The 20,909-nt window shown below is 46.4% G+C and overlaps 1 protein-coding gene and 1 long non-coding RNA gene across 5 annotated transcripts in view; both read left to right on the forward strand.

The window, feature by feature from the left end:
- Positions 1-20,909, forward strand: part of ttc28 (tetratricopeptide repeat domain 28) — a 764,757-nt gene that overhangs the window by 224,311 nt on the left and 519,537 nt on the right. The gene's annotated exons all lie outside the window — the stretch shown is intronic.
- The window catches only part of LOC144502950 (uncharacterized), a 36,155-nt gene continuing 23,317 nt past the window's right edge, over positions 8,072-20,909 (forward strand). The window contains exon 1 of the long non-coding RNA XR_013499403.1: positions 8,072-8,439. This is a non-coding gene — a long non-coding RNA (uncharacterized LOC144502950). The remainder of the gene's footprint in view (positions 8,440-20,909) is intronic.

The raw sequence follows: 20,909 nt of genomic DNA on the forward strand, positions 1-20,909 counted from the left end.
ATCAGTTAAAACCTCAATGTTCAAGAAGCAATAGCAGGGGTGCTATTCCCTGAGTGATCGCAGTCTCAGTTTTATCGTAAAACTTCAAAACGCTTAAGAACAACAGAGGTGAACACACCAGAATGTCTTGTACTTATGGCAGAAATGAAGAAAAACTTTATTTCAAAAAACAGCTGGCTTGACAGCTGTATTTAAAATAACATTCCAGCTACCCCAATCTAGGGTTTACGACAGTAATCAAATCAGTGCTTCAGCTGCCACTGAGATCAAATCGTTAATACAAAAGCAAAATACTGCTGAAATCTGGAATGAAAACAAAGTGTTGAAAATACTCGGCAGGTCTGGCAGCATCCATGGAGAGAGAAACAAAGTTAACCGTTTCAGGTCTGCGACCTTTTATTGGAACGCCATTAAATGAGTTCCGACGCAAGGTTGTGGGCCTGAAACTTTGGCCAGAGTCTTATCACCGTTCACTCCGGCCGGATTTTCCCATTTCTCTGCAGTGAACGGAGATTTGGCTGGCCGCCAAATCTCCGACCTCGCTGCAGTGGGAGTGCGGCATGAACGGCAGGTAAGAAGATCACGCTGATTAACTCTGTTTATCTCTCCACAGATGCTGCCAGAGCTGCTGAGTATTTCCAGCATTTTTTTTGAGATCAAGTTTGTGTCAGAGTGAATTGTTGCCTGGGATGTTGGGTCAGAATTATGGCGCTAATTAGAAGTTCAATTGTTTTTCAATCAATGTATCAGCGGAATGAAGTTGCTGCAGCTGGTGCTGATATATTGATTGAAGTCGAAGACAAAGAGAGATTTTGAAGTGTTGAACTGGCTGCTGTTTGAGGATAACCACATCTTCCACCATGGAGCTTCTACAATGGATCAAGTCCCACAGCTAGACAGATTCGGTAAACAAGATCCAAACTAAACTGGAGTGAGGGATCTATTTACTTCAATGTTATATTAACTTGGTGAATTCTCGTGTTCCCATCAGTTCCAATTCACAGAATTACATGGAATTTACAGCACAGAATTAGAGCACTCATTCCACGCACCAGTGTTGATACTCCACATGACCTTCCTCCTACGCTCTTTACTGAATGGCACCCTATCTACATATCCTTCTATACATTCCTCTAAATATTGATGACCAGATAATATTTGGATAACTGCTTCGGACATGAGGTGTCACTTGTACCCTGGATAAAGGGACATGGAATCACTTGCTGCAACTTATTTATGTTAGAAATGTTGCTGCACAATATTGCTGTGAAGGATATGTAGGGTGGCACAGTGGTTGGCACTGCTGCCTCACAGCATCGGGGACCCCCGCGTTCAATTCGGGTCACTGTCTGTGTGGAGTTTACACGTTCTCCCTGTGTCTGCATGGATTTTCTCCGGGTGCTCCAGTTTCCTCCCACACTCCAAAGATGTGCGGGTTAGGTTGTTTGGTCATGCTAAATTGCCCCTTAGTGTCAGGAAGATTAAATACACGTGGTTATGGGGAGACGGCCTGGGTGGGATTGTTGTCAGTGCAAGCCTGATGGGCTGAATGACCTCTTTCTGCATTGTAGGGATTCTATGATTCCAAGAACCTGTAGTAAGTCTTTGCTTATCCCCTAAATGTAACTGCAGCCGGTAATGTTCTGGTTATGTTACTTGTTTTGCTGAATCCTAATGGAGTCTCTGGCAGATCTCGATCTTGCTCCCTGAGCATCGCGCAGTCCTGCACATAATATAAAGGACACTTTTAAATTTCTTGTGCCAGACGTACTGCAGGATGTACCCAATTACACCCGCTTGCATCAAGGGCCTTAAATACAAGATAGGCTACAATAAATCCAGTAGGGAATTCTGGAGAAATTTTGTTGCCCCATAAAACAGTAAGAATATGGAACTTGTTGTAGTAGGTGGCTCCAACTCGAGGAGCTTTGGCTTTGGTCCATTGAATTGGAGGTTGAGCTGTAGACACTGTGATGGACCAGGAAGATGGAAAGTTACCTGGACAGTTCCAGAAGGCAGTCACACCCCTTAGTCTGAATTGGTCCATGGTCAGTGTTAGGAAGGTGTGACTGTGAGTGAGGCATGTCTGGGGACTCAGAAGGCAAAAGTGGAGGAGCCTAAGCCCCAGCAGTTGTCCAACAGGCCTGAGGTTTCTGCAGCATGTATTGATGAGATCAGGGGCTGCAGAATCTTAGAAACCCTACAGCACAGAAAGAGGCCATTCGGCCCATCGAGTCTGCACCGACCACAATCCCACCCAGGCCCTACCCCCATATCCCTACATATTGTACCCACTAATCCCTCTAACCTACGCATCCCAGGACACTAAGGGCAATTTTTTAGCATGGCCAATCAACCTAACCCGCACATTTTTGGACTGTGGGAGGAAACCGGAGCACCTGGAGGAAACCCACGCAGGCACGAGGAGAATGTGCAAACTCCACACAGACAGTGACCCAAGCCGGGAATCGAACCCAGGTCCCTGGAGCTGTGAAGCAGCAGTGCTAACCACTGTGCTACCGTGCCGCCCACAGATGAGTGAACTAACTATGGCACCAGGAAGAAGCCACTCATGCAGAGGGAGTAAATAGGAATGTGGTGAAGGGGACAGTATAGTCAGGGGGATAGATCTAATTCTCTGCAACCGAAAGCGAGAGTTTAGATGGCTGTGCTGCCTGCCCAATACCAGTGTTTGGGACATCTGCTTGGGGCAGGAGAGGAAATTGCAGTGAGAGGGGAGGATCTAGTTGTCATGGTCCATGTAGATCCTAAAAGATGCATTGGTTGTAATTTTCCAAAGTTTCTTTGATTTTGGAGAAGTCCTATCAGATCGGAAAACAAGAAAATGTAACTCCTCTATTCAAGGAAGGAAGGAGACAGAAAGCAGGTAATTGCAGGCCAGTTAATCTTAACAATTGTTATCGGAGAAATGTTAGAATCTATTATTGAGGAAGTTATTGCAGGGCACTCAGAAAATCTTAATGCAATTAGGCACAGTCAACATAGTTTTGTGAAAGGGAAATCATGTTTACCTGAGTTCGTTGAGGAAGTAACAAGGAAGATAAAGGGGAACCTGTAGATGTGGGGTATTTTGGATTTCCAAAAGGTGTTTGACAAGGTGCCGCATCAAAGGTTACTACACTTAACAAGAGTTCATGGCATACATATTGTCATGGCTGGTGGATTGGTTAACTCTCTGGATGCAGAGAGTGGGGATAAATTGATCAGTTTTGGTTGGCAAGTTGTAACTACAGAGTGCCACAAGGATTAGTGCTGGGTCCTCAACTATTTACAATCTATATCAATAACTTGGATGAAGATGCCAAAAGTATGGTTCCTAAATTTGAGGATGACACAAAGATAGTTAGACAAGTAAGTTGTGAAGATATGATGTTAGTGTACCTTTAAGAGTTAAAAAAAAATCATGTTCTCTGTAGCTCACAGCCATAGCTGATGTCATTGTTGATGGGCTGTTTACGATGAGTCCTTTTATTGCTCTTTAAGTGGCTTAAATGGGGGTAGTTTATTTTTACTCTGGGTTATTTTATGGCCTTGCATTGTTAGGAGGAAGGTCATGGATTCTGGTTGGGTTTTTTTCCCTTCTAGGGAATTGAAGGTTTCATTTTCTGTTTACTTTAGAAGGGAGTGGACATCAGACTGAAAGCAATGTTTCTCTCTCTCCCTGGGTTTTGGAAGTTCTGCTGATTAGCTGAAAGCAAGGCTTCTTGCCTTCTGGGAGTATAAAATCTGCCATTGGTAGCTTGACCAACGTCTACCTGGGGTTCTGCGAAGATGTTCTGACTTCAATCTGTTCTGGGTATGTCAAGAGGACTATTAGAACTTATACCACTGAGAGTTTTCAATTCTCCAACCAAAGGACTCAATTCTACTATCACATAAGCATTAGACTTTGCTGTGTTGAACTTGTTTGAAGGGTTTTGTCATTGGAAGGTTTTGGGTTGATTGGAACATCTTATATATATTTGTTAAGGGTTATACATTATTGTGGTTGTTTTGTTTTTGTTTGTAATTGATAAAAGTTATTGCTAATTTTCTTTCCATACATGTTAACTATATTCTTAAATAAATTTTGTTTGATAGAAGCTCCCTAGTGGGTTATTTGAATCGTACCTGAGGTGAACCATATTGTGCTTATCCCAGCCAAATTCAAGGTGCAAAACTTATGATCCAGGCGGGCTTCATAAAACATTGTGGAGTTTCTGACCTGAACCATAACGGAGGAGGATATAAGGAGTTTACAAAGGGATTTAGATAGCTTAAGTAATGGGCAATAAATTGGTGGATGGAGTATAATGTGGGAAATGTGAATTTGGCCACTGTGGCAGGAAGAATTGAAAAACTGTACCTTATTTACGTGGAGAATAGTGGGAAACTTCCTTCTCAAGAATACATCAAGAACTAGAAGACACAAATTCAAAATAATAGGCAAAAGGAGTGGAAGTGATGTGGGGATTTTTCCCCCCCAGAGGGTGATGGAGGCAGGATCGATCCAGGTATTCAAAAGGGAATTGGATTGATACCTGAAAAGCAAGAATGTACAAGGTTACGGAGATAAGGAGTGGGAGTCGGTAGAATGCTCTTTCACTGAGCCAGTTCAGACTTGATGGGTCGAATGGCCCCCTTCTGCATTGTAAATATTCTGTGACTCTGAGGAAGATTACAAAACTCAATAGGCAAGCTGGATCTGGCTGTCCTGGTACGTGAATCAAATCAGGTTGCAACAAGTAATTAGGAAGATAAATGGGATGTTATCATTTATTGCAAGGGAGATGGAATATAAAGATCAGGAAATTTTGCTCCACTCCCCCTTCCCTTCATTGAAGAAATGTTTCCCTATCCCCTCCGCAACAAAGATTGTCAGCATTGGGGCACTGCCCCATTCTCCACCCCCCCCCCCCCCCCCCCCCCCCCCCGTGGGTTCCCCTTCATGTTCCTCCACTTGACATCTCTTAATTACCCCCTTCAGGCCTCACCCCTTCATGGCCCCACCCCCAGGCAGGCACTACCCTCAGTAGCCACATTGGCACTGCCAGCTGGGCACCACCCAGCCATGTACCCGACCACCCAGGAGCTTCAATGGCCTCCGAACCCCCCCCCCCCCCCCGCGCCCGCCTCCATCCCTGGCTTGGCCATCACGCCTAGTCTCTGTTTGTGGAGACCAGGAGTATTTCCTGCTGGGTTCCCACTGAGCCCGAGGGAGTACTCATTTAAACATGCTAATCTGGTTCCCGTCCAGTAAGGGCAGGAATCAGATTACGTCAGAGTGCAGTGGCTGGGAAGATCACCACGGGGTTTGGCACCGGCGCTGAACGTGCTAAACCCCTCACCTGTGATTCTTCAGCCCCGCTCTGCCCCAATCCAATCTGCGCTGCGCGTGACGTGGCTGGAAAATTGCGACCCACACCGAGAACACCGTGTAGGCTTTGGTCTCCATATTCAAGAGAGGATATAATAGCATTAGAAATAGTTCAGAGCTGGCTCACTTTACCGATTGATGGGGCGAAGGTGCTATCTTAAGAAGAATGGTTTGACAGGTTGGGCTTATATCTATTGGAATTTAGAAGAATGAGAGGTGATCTTATTGAACATATAACGTCCTGAGTGGAATTGACGGGGAGGATGCGGAGAGAATGTTTCCCCTTGTGGGAGAGGCCAGAGCTCGGAGACATTGTTTAAATATCAGGGGCTCCCATTTAAGACAAAGATGAGGATAAATTATTTTTCTCAGGGGGCCATTGGCCTGTGGAAGACTCTTCCCCAGAGAGCAGTGAAAGGAATAGTTTTAAGGCTGAGTTGGATAGATTCTTGATTGACAAGGGAGTCGAACGTTACAGGGGGCAGACAGGAAAGTGGAATTGAGGCCACAGTGAGATCAACCGTGATCTTATCAAATGGCGGAGCAGACTCAATGGGCTGAATGGTCTAGTCCTGCTCCTAATTTGTGTGCACACAAGGAGTAGTTGAAGTGATCATAGATGCATTTAAGGGAAAGCAAGAAAGAAGCAGAAGGAAATGCTGATAGGGGAGGATGCTAGTGTGGAACAGTGCTAGCATAGAGCAGTTGGGCCAAGTGGCCTATTTCTGTACAATAGATTCTGTATAGATAAATGTAAAGGGTTACAGCACAGAAGGAGCCCAAAGAGCCCATTGCATTTGTAGTGGCTCTTGGCTAGATCATTCGAGTCCAACTTTACGATAGGTCAGCCTTTCCCAAAGGATCAGCCTTTCTGTAACTCCAGCCAAGAACATATTGTTGAAGATAAACCTTAAGATAAATTGGTCAACTGAATAAAACAAATTCCTGCCTCAAATAAAGTCTAAATGGGGGGAGGGGGATTTAAAATTCTGGAGCAAGCTGGACATTTATTCTTTGTAGAGTGGGTGGAATAGTAAGGAAAGAGGTGGGGGATCAGAAAGGATGGATGAGTAATGTGGAAGAGGGTGGACCATTAGGAGGGGAAGCGGTGGCTGCGCATTGAGGGGAGAGGGAGGGAATAGGAGGGTGAGGGGAATTGGGTGGGGAGTAGAGTGGAAAGAGGGTAGGGAAGCAGGAGAGGAAAGGGTGGTTGAGTAGGGGGTGGGAGGAAGGTGGGAGTGCGGAGGGAGTGGGAGAGGAGGGAGTAGGAGAGAAGAAAGGGTTGGGGGATTAGAGCAGAGGGGAGAAGATGGGGAGGGTGGGGAGAAGATGGGGAGGGTGGGGAGAAGATGGGGAGGTTGGGGAGAAGATGGGGAGGGTGGGGAGAAGATGGGGAGGGTGGGGAGAAGATGGGGAGGGTGGGGAGAAGATGGGGAGGGTGGGGAGAAGATGGGGAGGGTGGGGAGAAGATGGGGAGGGTGGGGAGAAGATGGGGAGGGTGGGGAGAAGGTGGGGAGGGTGGGGGGAGGGTGGGGAGAAGGTGGGGAGGGTGGGGAGAAGGTGGGGAGGGTGGGGAGAAGGTGGGGAGGGTGGGGAGAAGGTGGGGAGAAGGTGGGGAGGGTGGGGAGAAGATGGGGAGAAGGTGGGGAGAAGGTGGGGAGAAGGTGGGGAGGGTGGGGAGGGTGGGGAGAAGGTGGGGAGAAGGTGGGGAGAAGATGGGGAGGGTGGGGAGAAGATGGGGAGGGTGGGGAGAAGATGGGGAGGGTGGGGAGAAGGTGGGGAGAAGATGGGGAGGGTGGGGAGAAGATGGGGAGGGTGGGGAGAAGATGGGGAGAAAATGTGGAGTGCGAGGAGAAAAATGTGGAGTGCGGGATGTAGAGGGGTGGGGAGAAGGTGGGGATGGAGGTGGAGTAGAGGGCAGGAGGTGGGGAGTTGGGGGTGAGGGAGTAGAGGGTGGGGGGTTTGGGAGTCGAGGGCAGGGGGTGAGGGGTTAGGGGGTGAGGGAGTGGAGGGGTGGGCTGGTGGGGTTAGAGGATGGGTGTAGCATTTGCTAATGGTATTTGCTACCAAATAAACCTGTTGGACTTTAACCTGGTGTTGTTAAAACTTTTACTGTAGTAGAGGGTGCAGGGGTGGGGTGGTAGAGGGGGAAGGGGTACAAATGGGAAAGGGGTGGGAGAGTAGAGGGAAGGGGCTGGGGGAATTAGAGGGTGGGTGCAGGGGTGGTAGTAGCAGACGGGAGGGGGTGGAAGTAGTACAGGAGGAATGGGTGTAGAGGGAGAAGGGGGTGGGGGTGTAGAGCGGAAGGTTTGGGGGTGTAGAGGGAGAAGGGGTATCGTGGAGGAAGGGGGTGTATAGGGGGTGGAGTGTAGAGGGGAGGGGGTGGAGTGTAGAGGGGAAGGGGTGTAGTGCAGGAAGGGATGGGGGAGTAGAGGGGAAAGGGGGACTTTGGTGCATTTAGTATCTCAGCTTCTTGCCTTCAATTCACCCCCCCTAGGAAGCCTGTCACTGTTGGAATGTGAAGGGGCTGCCAAGCGTCGGCGCGCTGCGCGGGCCCGGGGAGAGGGGCGGGAGCGCGCTGCGCGGGCCCGGGGAGAGGGGCGGGAGCGCGCTGCGCGGGCCCGGGGACGCGCGCTGGGAAGATGTCGGGGGCGCGCTGCCGGGGGAGGAGTGTGTGTGTGTGTGGATTGAGTGGAGTCAGCGGGAAGAGTGCGGAGCGGAGCAGCCCCAGCGCCTGCTGCCCGCTGCAGGACATGCTGCTGTGTGTCAGTCCCGGCCCCTGCAATGCTGCTTTGAGGACCAGGAGCTGCTGAAACACCTCTGCAGATTCTTCCCTCCCCTCTGCCCTGGGATATTACTGCTTTCGGGATCTGTGTGTGTGTTGTTTCTGCTTGTTGCCTCCTCCTGTGAATTATGCTGCAGTTGTGAAAGCAGAAAAGAAGGCAGCCTTGTCCAGTATGTGCAGTCACTGTTGTAAATCTACACCAGGTTCCCAGCCAACCTCTTGATGCTCTCCACATTTCTGCTTTACAAATATGATGAAATGGCAGCCCCGGAAGAAGGTGAGAGAGACTTTGAGAAAGAGAGAGATGAGCTTGTCAAATTCCAGTTTACCCAGGGCGTGTAACAATATCTTGTCACTTTTGCCCCCACTCTAAAGCAGTGGGATGTGCCGTGTCGCTTCGTTTCCTGATGATCTGTCACTCTCAAACTGATCTGATCTGATTTGATTTGACTCTCAAAGTGATTTGGGGCGAGAGGGAAAAGCAACTTTACCTTTTTTGGGGGGGGGGGGGTTTCTTTCAGGACTCAGGTGTGCAGCGTTGGAATTGCTGGGTTTGTGTTGCTGTCCCATTCACACATTTAATACATGTGTAATCAATATTAACAAGGCTGCTGCTACACACACTACATACACACACATAACCCACAGCCAGTGGATGGCACTGGGCTTTGTAATTGTTGTGGGATGTGACTTGTCTTTGATCTACATGTGTTTGTATGGAGATGTCATTCTGAGTACGTGTAAACTGTGCATGCCAAACTGACTCAGAAACACACGTGAGTGTGTAGGGGATTTATACTGAATGTTGCCTTGTGTGGAAATGTTGTCCCCGAAACTCCGGAATGGGGTTGTCCCGTTTTATTGATGTGCAGTTTCTCAATTTTAAATGTCACCAGCGTTCTCAGTTTGAGATATGTTTACGATAAGGGGGGGTTTGTGTGAGATGCCATTGGGATCATTCCGTACGATCTGTGTTGTGTCTTAAGGAATTAACGCATATCGATATATATATATTTGCAGGAATATTTTACACATCGGTCCGTGGGGTTAGTTGCATTTCCAAAAAAATAATGATACATTGTGTGAGTCCCACTGGAGGGCGTAATGAAGTTTTGTCGGCAAAAGTACCATTCAGTTTTTAAAAAATATATAAATTGTAGATAGGTGCAATGATACTTTAAAAAAAGGATTAATTACATGTTGTTGATTGAGAGATATTTAAAGGGCGACGCTGCTAGATTGTCCCACCTTACGTTTTTATGAGTACATCGTAGCAGTACTGTAATTCTGCATGTTAATGCCCTGGGATAGAAATCTTAACAAAAATTTGGCAACCATTGTTAAAACAGATGTGAAATAGTCCGCAGTGTTTGATTTTGGGGCACAGTTTGTGTTTGTATTACTGGTGGTGGTGGGGGGTTAATTGCGCAAAACGGCATCGTGACTAATTCTGTACATTAACAGAAATAATAAATAGTGCTCAGAAAATGAAGTGTTTCTTTACCCAATTAGGATTTTTGTGTGTGTGTCAATTCACTGAACCGTCGTTTAAGCAGATTGCGTGTGCCTTCAACAAATGGCACAGTCAGAGCCCTGGGTTGCTCTGTGTCATTGTAGATGAGTAACATTTAAACTGGTTCTTAAGGGAAGTGAGTGGAAGATGTGCTGAGAAGTGGACAGAGGGTGAACAAGTCCTTCACTCAATATCATCGAATCCCTACCGTGCAGAAGGAGGCCATTCGGCCCATCTAGTCTGCACGGACCACAATTCCACCCAGGCCCTACCCAACCCCCCCCCACCCCCCCCCCCCCCTCAACTCCCTGACACTAAGGAGAAATTTAGCATGGCCAATCAACCTAACCTGCACACCTTTGGACTGAGAGAGGAAACCGGAGCACCTGGAGGAAACCCACGCAGACACGGAGAGAATGTGCAAACTCCACACAGTGACCCAAGCCAAGAATCAAACCCTGGACCCTGCTAACCACTGTGCCGCCCTAAACATTCGATCAATTACTAGTGACTTGCTGGTCTCCTTCTTTCCATTTCCCTAATCCCAACTTTAAAAGATCTTGGTAGTAAGGGTTTTATAAATTCTTGGCATGATTTGCAGCTTTCAAGCATCGTAACTATGGCACGTTGCCCACTGAATGCTGTTGGTGCTGTAGTTATTTTAAAAAAAGGAAACATGCCCCAAAAGTTAAGATCAGAAGGTTAAAGTGTGACGTATTTAATAGAGATCAGCTGTTTAGAAAGGTTTGGCATGTTTACTATGGGGGGATTGTTCAACGGGGAATGGCTGAATGCTTAACAATTCAGGTTCACACCATGTTATTGAGAAGTGGCTCCTGGGAGCAAGGAGGTGCTGAGCTCAAATTTACGATGCCACATTAAAAAGCCAGGCACGAATGAAGAGCTTTGAATGGACTTCTCAGCTTTCAAAACAAAAGATGGATGATGCCTCTCCTTCCTGTGGAAAGGTGCTGTAATCTAAATTTAAAGATGTGCACACAATCTTTGGTTAATGTATCAATTCAGCATTGCAAACACATCTTGGACCAACAAGCAGCAAGTTGCATTGGTGAATTGCTTCTAAGGTAGACAATCGTCCCAGGCACTTCATAAGAGATGAGAGAGAAAAAAAAAACAGGTGGAGAACCAAAGAATGAGAGACCAAAAGATTTGTTAAAAGAGGTGAGTTTTCATCATGGAAAGGGAGCTGGAGAGTGTGGGTTCAGGAAGGGAGCTAATGGCATGACTCCCAGTGTTGTAGTGAAAAGGGATGATGGACAAGAGACCAGCATCAGACAAATGAAAAGCTCTGGGGGACAGAGGCTTGAGGCATGGTGGTACAGTGGTTAGCACTGCTGCCTTACAGCGCCAGGGACCAAAGTTTGATTCCCAGCTTGGGTGACCGTCTGTCTGGAGTTTGCATATTCTCCCCGTGTCTGCGTGGGTTTCTTCCGGGTGCTCCGGTTTCCTCCCACAGTCCAAAGATGCGTGGGTTAGGTGGATTGGCCATGTTAAATTGCCCCTTAGTGTCAGGGGGAACTAGCTCGGGTAAATGCTGGGGTTATGGGGATAGGGCCTGGGTGGGATTGTGGTCGGTGCAGACCCAATGGGCCAAATGGCCTCCTTCTGCACTGTTGGATTCCATGATTCAATGAAAAGAGGATGAGGTCAGATAAAGATTGAAGAATAAGGATAATATTCAAATTGAAGGTGGTGGTTGATCAGGAGCTGGTATAAGCCAGCGGAAATGGTGATGGTGGTTGAAGGGCGACCAAGGACAGTGACGGATGAGCAATAAATTCTGACCTAGCCACTGATGCCCACATTCTATAAATGAATTCAGAAAAAAATCAGATTTGGCATAAGACTGGCAACAAAGTTTTTAATGAGATTTTTGCATGTTCCTATAATTTACACTGAAGTTTGAATTTGTCACAGGAGGTTTTATTTATCACAGTCCTGACATTAATGTCTTTGAAATTAACAAACGGTATATTTGTAATGCACCCAACAAATGTTCCTGATGCAGTTTTCTTTATTCTTTCACAGAATCATAAAATCCCTATAGTGCAGAAAGAGGCCATTCGGCCCATCGAGCCTACACTGACAACGATCCCACCCAGGCCCTATCCCCGTTACCCCATGTATTTACCCTGCTAATCCTCCTGACACTAAGGGGCAATTTAGCATGGCCAATCCACCTAACCCGCACATCTTTGGAGTGTGGGAGGAAACCGGAGCACCCGGAAGAAACCCACGCAGACACGGAGAACGTGCAAACTCCACACAGTCACCCAAAGCCAAAATTGAATTAGGGTCCCTGGCGCTGTGAGGCAGCAATGCTCACCACTGTGCCACCCTTTCATGGGATGAGAGTGTTGCTGGTGACATCAGCATTTGCTGCAAACCCCTAATTGCCCCTGAGAAGTTGGTGGTGAGCTGCCTTGAATTGCTGCAGTCCATCTTGTGTAGGTATATCCACTGCGCTGGTAGAAGTGAAGTTCTAGGCCTTCGATACAGCAACAGTGGAGGAATAACACTATAGTTTCAAGTCAGAATGGTGTGTTGTTTGGAGGGGAACTTTCAGGTACTGCTATTCCCATGTGTCTGATGCCCTTGTCCTTCTAGGTGACAGAGGTTGCGAGTTTGGAAGGTGCTGTTGAAGGATGCTTAGCGAGTTGCTGCGGTGAGTCATGTTGGCAGTGCACATTGTTGCCACAGTGCATTGATAGTAAAGTAAATTGATGTTTAAGGTGGTGGATGGAGCCAATCAAATGAGCTGCTTTGTCATGGATGTTGTTGAATTTCTTGAGTGTTGTTGCAGCTGCATTCGTCCAAGCAAGTAGAGATATTCCACATAATGACTAGAGATGGTTAGGTAGTGGGATTGTCATTGGACTAGTAATCCAGAGGCCCAAGTTAATTCTCTGAGGACACGGATTCGAATCTCACCAAGGCAGCTGGTAGAATTTGCATTTGATGAATGAAAGCTAGTCTTGGTAATGGTGACCATTAAACCATCAGTGATTGTCATAAAAACCCATATGGTTTATTAATTCACTTTAGGGAAGGAAATCTGCCACTCTTAACTAGTTTGGCCTTCATGAGACCCCAGATCCACAGTTGTGGTTGGCTCTTAACTGGTCTCTGAAGTGGACTAGCAAGCTGCTCAGTCAAGAGTATTTGGGATGGGCAATAAATGCTGGCCCAGCCAGCGACACTCACATCCCCTATTAACAAAATAACGTGCCAAATTTGTGCATTGTCATTGGACAGGCTTCGGGGAGTCAGGAGGTGAGCTATCTAACCACAGAATTCCCAGCCTCTGACCTCTTGTAGCTACAGTATTTGTATTTTGCTCCCGGGACTCATTAGGATCGCAAAAAGAAACATTTGCGCTGATGTTTTCCTCCTCAGCACATCTCTAATTGCTTTAAAACCAATATATCACTTTTAAAATGCAGTCATTGTTTTGTCATGTAAAAGTCAGTTCACACGAAGGAATATGCACAAAATACAAGATGAGTGACTGGTTAACTTGTGTTCGTTTTTGAAGGCTTTGATTGAGACAGAGGGTGGAATTTTACGAGATTGATTCTCAGTGTCCAGCCAGTGTGAAAATGGGAGAGTTCCTAATCCGTTTTTTGGGCAAGTATTCATGCCCAATCATATGCACTTAGTCATAGAAAATATGGTTAGACTATTTCTAGCTGCTGCAGGCAGTGGGCTGGGCTTAATTCTCCAGTAAGAAGTTTAACAACACCAGGTTAAAGTCCAACAGGTTTATTTGGTAGCAGAAGCCACACAAGCTTTCGGAGGCTCCGAAAGCTTGTGTGGCTTCTGCTACCAAATAAACCTGTTGGACTTTAACCTGGTGTTGTTAAGCTTCTTACTGTGTTTACCCCAGTCCAACGCCGGCATCTCCACATCTTAATTCGCCAGCCATCCTGCAGAGCGAGCTATTGCACATGCACAGACCTCTGTCTGCACATGTGCAATAGCAACTGTAGGGAGAGCTATTGTGCATGTGCAGATCCCTGATGCTGTACATGCGCAATTTCAACAACAGGAGTCTGATGGCGAGAGAGCTGTCAGGCCCCTGCTGTTGCAGGCAGCCTCACAAATTCTTCCCCCCCCCCAACTACAATTGTGTGGGCCAGCGGCCGATCATGAGCTCCGCACTGCCTGAGATGCAACCGCTGCCGCTGCCCACGTCACCCTGACCGATAGTGCCTCCTTCCCCCTAATCCAATTGTGTTGCAGAGTGGCAGCGGGCCCCCCCCCCCCCAATCCCCATTGGGCTGCCCTTTCAGGCCCTGTCCCTGGCACTGCCCAGCCTGATAGTGCCATCCTGGCACCTTGGCACTATCAGGCTGGCATTGCCCAAGGGGCACCCCCCTCACCCTTGGCTTCCCGGGGGCGGGGAAGGAGCCTGAATGGCCTCTGGTTCCACGGTGAGGCCAACACGACTGTTCCTCCGTTCATGGGGATCAGGAGTTTTCCTCGCCAGAGAGAACCTCTCCCGGTGAGGCCATAAAGGCAAGTGAGCCCAGATGATTGAGCGCCGGGCTGGTGAAACACATATAAATCAGCATTTAAATAAATTTGATTAAATTACTCAGCCTCGTGCCCATTTCTCACAAGAGGCCGACCGTGCCTAAAATCCGGCTCTCATAAAATCACAAGAGCCGAGAAATCAGGCATCACCCTGACTTCTTGGCTCTCGTGTGATTTTACCGGCTCGCTCTGCCCATCGATTGGTGGGGCGCTAGCCAGTAAAATCCCGGCCAGGAACTTTGATCCGGATGCCACATAAACTCTTTATTTTCCTTGTTTCGTGCCATGGCATCTCTTGCGTTCAACTGAACGATTAGAACAGGCAAATGGAGCTTTATTTTAAATCTTAGCTGTAGGACTGCATCAAAAAGTTAGTCTAGATTACATGCTCAGGAGAAGAACCATTGATAACTCCATTGCTTCCAGCAACAATGTTTGTTCGTGGATTATAGGATGAATTGGATAGATTTCCCCTTTATGTTCTCCTGTGATCTTGCAGTTAGAAGTTTATCTGAGAGGTGACATCTCTTTATCTTATACATGAGCATGTTGAATTGGAGTTTACAATAGTAATTGTCCAGCCACTTAATTATGTCATGTTGGAAGAGTGTTGGGTTGTATGTGGGTAATCCAAGCTCTTATATTGTGGGGTGAATCTGTATTTTTTTCTTATTACAGTACAGTTCCTGCTTAATGCTAAATAATGCATACCTGAGAATGAGTGACAGAATAAGTTAATCAGATGGTTTACACAGAGAAATAAGGACACATGGGAGTAATTATAAGAAAGCATTTGTAATTGATGAATTTGGATGACATCATAAACCGTGAGCATAAAGCTGGGATGGGTTATAATGAGCTGAACTTCCAAAATTATTTCAATGTTGTAATAATCTATTTCCTTCACTATGTCTGTTCGCGTGTGTGTTTCTTCACTCAGTTTTGGATGTGTTCATCTCCACAGACAGTATTGCTGTGGTGATGACCAGTACAGTCAGTCATTCATACCATGTGATGTTCGCATTGGAGGATTAGTGATTGGGAAAGATTGGTGCCAAAAGCTGGGGCAGATTCTATATAATTTAGTGAACGTAAATATTTTAATGCTAAAGATTTACTCCTTCCACCATATTTTCTTTGGATCCATTGCTGTATATCAAGTTGAGATACAGTTGGCCCCCCCGGCCCACTAATGAAACGCAAATCACGATTTCCCTATTTTAATTAGGTCCACGCAGATTTCTGCAGAAATCTTGGTCTCGGAGACTCGCAGAGGCCGTGGCGCCCAGCGAGAACCCGCAAGACGGCCCCCGCTGATGTCACCCGGCGCTACGCGAGCAGCACAGCGGGCTGAAGTCACATTCAATTCCGAAATGAGCTCCTGACCTCATTCATGCCATCACTAAGATCACCTATTTCCACCTCTGTTACATTGCCTGACTTCAGACCTGTCTCAACTCATCTGCTGCTGAAACCCCTCATTAAGCCATAATTACCTCAAGACTGAACTATTCTGATGCACTCCTCACTGGTCTCCCACGTTCTACCCTCCATAACCTCGAGATCACTCGTAATTCTGTGCTTGTGTCTTAAGTCACAACAAGTTCCCTTCCTCAGTCACCCCTGACCTTCATTGGCCCCGAACAAGCAACATTTTGGTTTTAAAATTCTCGTCCTCATTTTCAGATCCATCCATGTGCTCACCAGTCCCTGTATCCGCATCTATTCCAGCTCCATTTGCAAATATCTGTGCTCCTCAAAATCGATCCTTCTTTGCATCCCCAATTTTAATTGCTTTACCATTGACCTAATTTTCTCCTTGTGTGGCTTGGTGCCATGCTTCATTTTACAATGCTCCTGTGAAGTGCCTTGGGATGTTTCATTACATTAAATCTAATTGTTGTTGTGTGAGTTACATTGAGGTAAATAGAATATACAGCACAGAAAGAGGTCACGTGTTCCACAGTGCATTTATGCACCACCTAATCTTCTTCCCAACCTTTCTCCTTTATATGCTTATCCAGCCTCCACTTTATCCATCTGTATCATTTGCATCAACCGCTTTCTTTGGATCTGTAGTATAAGGGTCTGGCCCATATAGTGTTAGCATGGGACTGAGTACAATCGCACCTACACTGTGATGCGAGAGAACACATGATCCACACTCAAGAATCAATGTAGTGTTGGACAGAGCTGTGTGTAGAAGCAAGCATGGAGATCACTCCTAGCTTGAACCCTTACTGTACCTATCTACATTGTTTCAAGTAGTTAATAAACATTGTTGAATTACTTAAGACTCCAAACACCTTAAGACTTACCTAACTAGTCCCAACACCTTACACTGGGAGTATAGAAATAGGGAAGCCTTGCTAAAACTATATAAGACACTAGCTAGACCACACCTGGAATACTGTGAATAATTTTGGTTCTCTTATCTAAGGAAAGATATCGTGGCCTTGGAGGCAGCCCAGAGAAGGTTCACTGGGTTGATCCCAGGTAAGGAAGGATTTTCTTATGAGGAGATTTGAGGAGGTTGGGTATGTACTCATCTGGAGTTTAGAAGAATGAGAGGTGACCTTACTGAGACATATAGGATTCTCAGAGGGCTTGGCAGGGTCAGTGTTGAGAGGTTGTTTCCCCTTGTGGTCCTAGTCTCAGAGTAAGGGGTCGCCAATTTAAGAATGAGATGAGGAGGAACTTTTTCTTTCCGAGGGTAGTGAATCTGTGGACTTCTTTACCGCAGAAGGCTGGAGTGGCTGGGTCATTAAGTATGTTCAAGGCTGAGATAGACAGATATTTGATCAAGGGTTAGGGTGATAAGGTAGGAAAGTGGAGTTGGGGATTATATCAGCTCAGCCATGATCTCATTGAATGGCTGAACAGACGCAATGGGCTGAATGAAATACTTCTGCTCCTATGTCTTACGGTAACAGTAGTGAGTTCCATATTCTCACCACTCCATGTAAAATATATATTTTTTCTGAATTGTCTACTGAAGTTTTTGGTGACTATCTTCCATTAATGTTTTGCTCTTTCCCACAAGCGGAAACGTTTCAGAGGGAAGAATTTTCCCAAGCCTTCAGAGATGGCTTTGGCAGCGAGTGGGGGTGGGAAGTTTCCAGAAAGTGACATTGGGCCAGGATCTGATGTGTCAGGAGAGTGATTAAGCGATTGTTGAGATTGTCACGAAGCCAGTTATGAGGTTCTGTGGCCCTGGATCCTGGATTTCTGAGCCATACTATTTGTTTCCTGACCTGTCAATCAACTCACCTGGGTCGCTGAGGTGAGTGCACAGTGGGAGGTGCCACCTCAGTAAAACTGGCCATCTGGGAAAGCTTTGGTCAGTTACGCTGAGGATCGAGCCTTGGCCGCTGAGGGACTGCTTTTCAAAGCACCATCTTTCTGAGTGCTCTCACTGCTTAACAGTCGATTGTTAACTTCTTGGGAAGCACGTCACCTCACCCATCTAGCACTGCACTTACTTTCAACTGCAATGCCTTGCTACCAGCCTTTACTGGAAGCATCTTGAGCAGCTCCATCACCCACCTCTGCTGAGGGCCAGGAGCAGAACCCACACCAGTGCCACCTTCTCCAGCAGGTGCAACCACCAGCTGCACCGCTCGTCACAGGATGGTTGTGATGGACACCCAGATCTGGCTGGACTGGGAGGAGGCCGCCAACTCAAGGTTGACAGGCAGAGAGGATCGATTCAGCTAGCATGTCTGAGTGCCTCAGGAGGATCAGGTCCTAGTGCAGATCACTGCTGACACCAACAGCCTCCTGTAATAAGATGTCTCTCCCAGTGGACAAGGTAGGCATGCATTGCCATTGGTCGAGCCTGTTACTGGAGACCTCATTCCATCCCCCATCCCTCCTGGATCTTTGCCTCTCATCAAATTCCTCTGCAAAGAGAGAAAGCAAAGTGATCAACATTTGTTTTTGCTTATGTGGAGGATGGATGGGGGGTGAGGGAGGAATATGAGTCAAGTGAGAAGCCAAGGCTGTGTGTGGGATTTTCAGATGGGGTGTGAGTGCCTGCAGAGGGAAGAGGAATGAGTGGGGCTGCACAGTGTGTTGCCTTGAGGTGAGATATGCTGGAGAATGCCTGGAAGGCAGAGTGTGGTCTTTAGTACCTGAAATAGGGCATTCACTTGTCAGGCGATCCTGAAGTCCTAGATCCCTTTGTTAGGGATGGGTTAACAGACCTTCCAATTAAGTCCTAATTTGATGTCAATTATTCATTGGAAGTCACTGATAAATAAAGGGGCCACAGGTGGCACTAGGTGTTGGTGGAGAATTGTATGTGGAGTTGAACCAAAGAAATAAAGGTAGTTTGTGAAGAAGTAGAACTCGTTTCTACTTTACTGAACTGCAACCAAGAGGCTCAAACAATTTTGGTGCGCTATCCAGATACACTTCAACTCTTCAGCCATTTCCATCCATACCTGCTGGGTACCCTATTCCTCCTCTCCTTGGGAGAGCTCATCTGACCACAACCCCTCCCTCAGGTGTTGCAACAGGACCTTCAGATTCTTCCCACATCTCCTTCCCATTCTTGAGGTTGTTGCATGCTTAAAAATCCAAGCGCTGATCTCTTTAATTAGAAATCCTTCTTTTGACAAAATAAATCCATGTCTCCTCCCTCCCTCATTGGTTGCCTGAATTGGAAGACCAGGTTGGTTGGTCCTGGTAAAGGACACTTGTCAAGCAAGCTATCTAGGGAGTTGGGTTCAAAGCTTGGAAAAATGCTGTTGCCATTCTGCCAAGGACTAAGTTGGTAAGATTTTTTTGATTTTTGATTTGATTTTTTATTGTCACATGGATTAACATACAGTGAAAAGTATTGTTTCTTGCGCGCTGGACAGACAAAACATACCGTTCATAGAGAAGGAAAGGAGAGAATGCTGAATGTAGTGTTACAGTCATAGCTAGGGTGTAGAGAAAGATCAACTTAATGCAAGGTAAGTCCATTCAAAAGTCTGACAGCAGCAGGGAAGAAGCTGTTCTTGAGTCGGTTGGTACATGACCTCAGCCTTTTGTATCTTTTTCCTGATGGAAGAAGGCGGAAGAGGGAATGTCCGGGGTGCTTGGGGTCCTTGATTATGCTGGCTGCTTTGCCGAGGCAGTGAGAAGTGTAGACAGAGTCAATGGATGAGAGGCTGGTTTGCGTGATGGATTGGGCTATACTTTACCCTCTTATCTATCAAAACCTTCTCTGATTTTAAAGTTTTCTATTGGGTGACCCATCAGCTTTTTTTCAAAAGAGGAGACCAGGCCTATTTGTTGTTTTCCTAAAAAGTACAGCCCCATAATTCTGGTATCATCCTTGTAAATCTTTCTGGCATCCCTTTTAGTGCCTCTACTTCCTTTTTATAATGTGGCAATCGGAACAGTACACAGCACTGTGTGTCTAAGGTTCAATATAAGTTTTGCATAACTTCTTTACTTTTCAATTCTGTCCCTCAAGAAATAAACCCTGCCACATTGTCTGCTTTTGCTGCAGCCCTATCGACCTGCGTTGCCGCTTTCAGTAATTTGTCTATTTACGCTGCCAGATCCCATGGCTCTTGTATCCCATTTAGATCCGCAATTTCCAAGCAGTATGTGAATTCTTATTTTAGGGGCATGATCTTACCGGCCGTTTACGACACACTCCCGCTACAGAGAAGTCGGAGAGTTTGGTGCTCAGCCAAATCTCCATCCACTGCAGCGGAATGGGAAAATCCCACCAGCATGAACGGCCGTAACATTCCGGCCTAGGTATCGAAATGTAATAATTTATCCACGTTGAAATTAATTTCCCAATTAGATGCCCACTCTGCTGGTTTATTATGTCAACTTGTAAGTTTACATGACCCTGCTCAATATTGACTGCCCCCGCCCGATTTAGTGCCATCTGCAAATTTAGAAACAGTTTTGTTTTGTTACTTCAGTGTTCAATTTGCTGATATAAATTGTGAGCAGCAGTGGTCCTTGTTTCGATGTTTCACCCTGAAGAGCTGCTTATGCCCCCAGCCCACAGTTTACTGCCAACTGGTCATCCGCTCCTGTGACCAGCCCCTCTGTCTGCCTGACTGAGTCTGGCTTGTATTTTTTCTGCTTTTTCTGCCCCACTTCACAATGCTGGGCTCCTGTTAAATGTTGATGATTATATTGGGTGGCGCAGTGGTTAGCACTGTTGTCTCTCAGCGTCAGGGACCTGGGTTCAATTCCAGCCTCGGGTGACTTTCTGAGTGGAGTTTTGTTAAAGAACATTTTTAAAGAACAACCTACGTCGTGGCAAATCCACGCAGTATTACTTTATTTTGGACTCACAATGGCCATTGGGAGTGATTGGAAGGATCTGCTTCAAGTTGTCCTGTTACAGCCTCTTTTATACAGATCCAATCAGATGAGTATGTTCAATTTGTACAGATCGAATCACATTCCTTAATACAATGGATTTCCTACCTTGTTTATCCAATTGGCCTTTACCAGAATGCAATTACACCCATAATTAAATCACTTATGTGGTTTTAGCTTTTTTCCTAGAGCATTCCATTCTTTGTATGCCTTCATTTTTTCGAGTCCTGCTATCCTCTTTAATCCCCGTGAAGTCATGCTAAACCATATTTTCTGAGTTAACCCTTGATTTATCTTCAACTTTCTCAGTACCTCCTTTTGTGCTTTACAAGCAC

This window comes from Mustelus asterias, chromosome 13 (assembly GCF_964213995.1).
Source record: "Mustelus asterias chromosome 13, sMusAst1.hap1.1, whole genome shotgun sequence".
Lineage (NCBI taxonomy): Eukaryota > Metazoa > Chordata > Chondrichthyes > Carcharhiniformes > Triakidae > Mustelus > Mustelus asterias.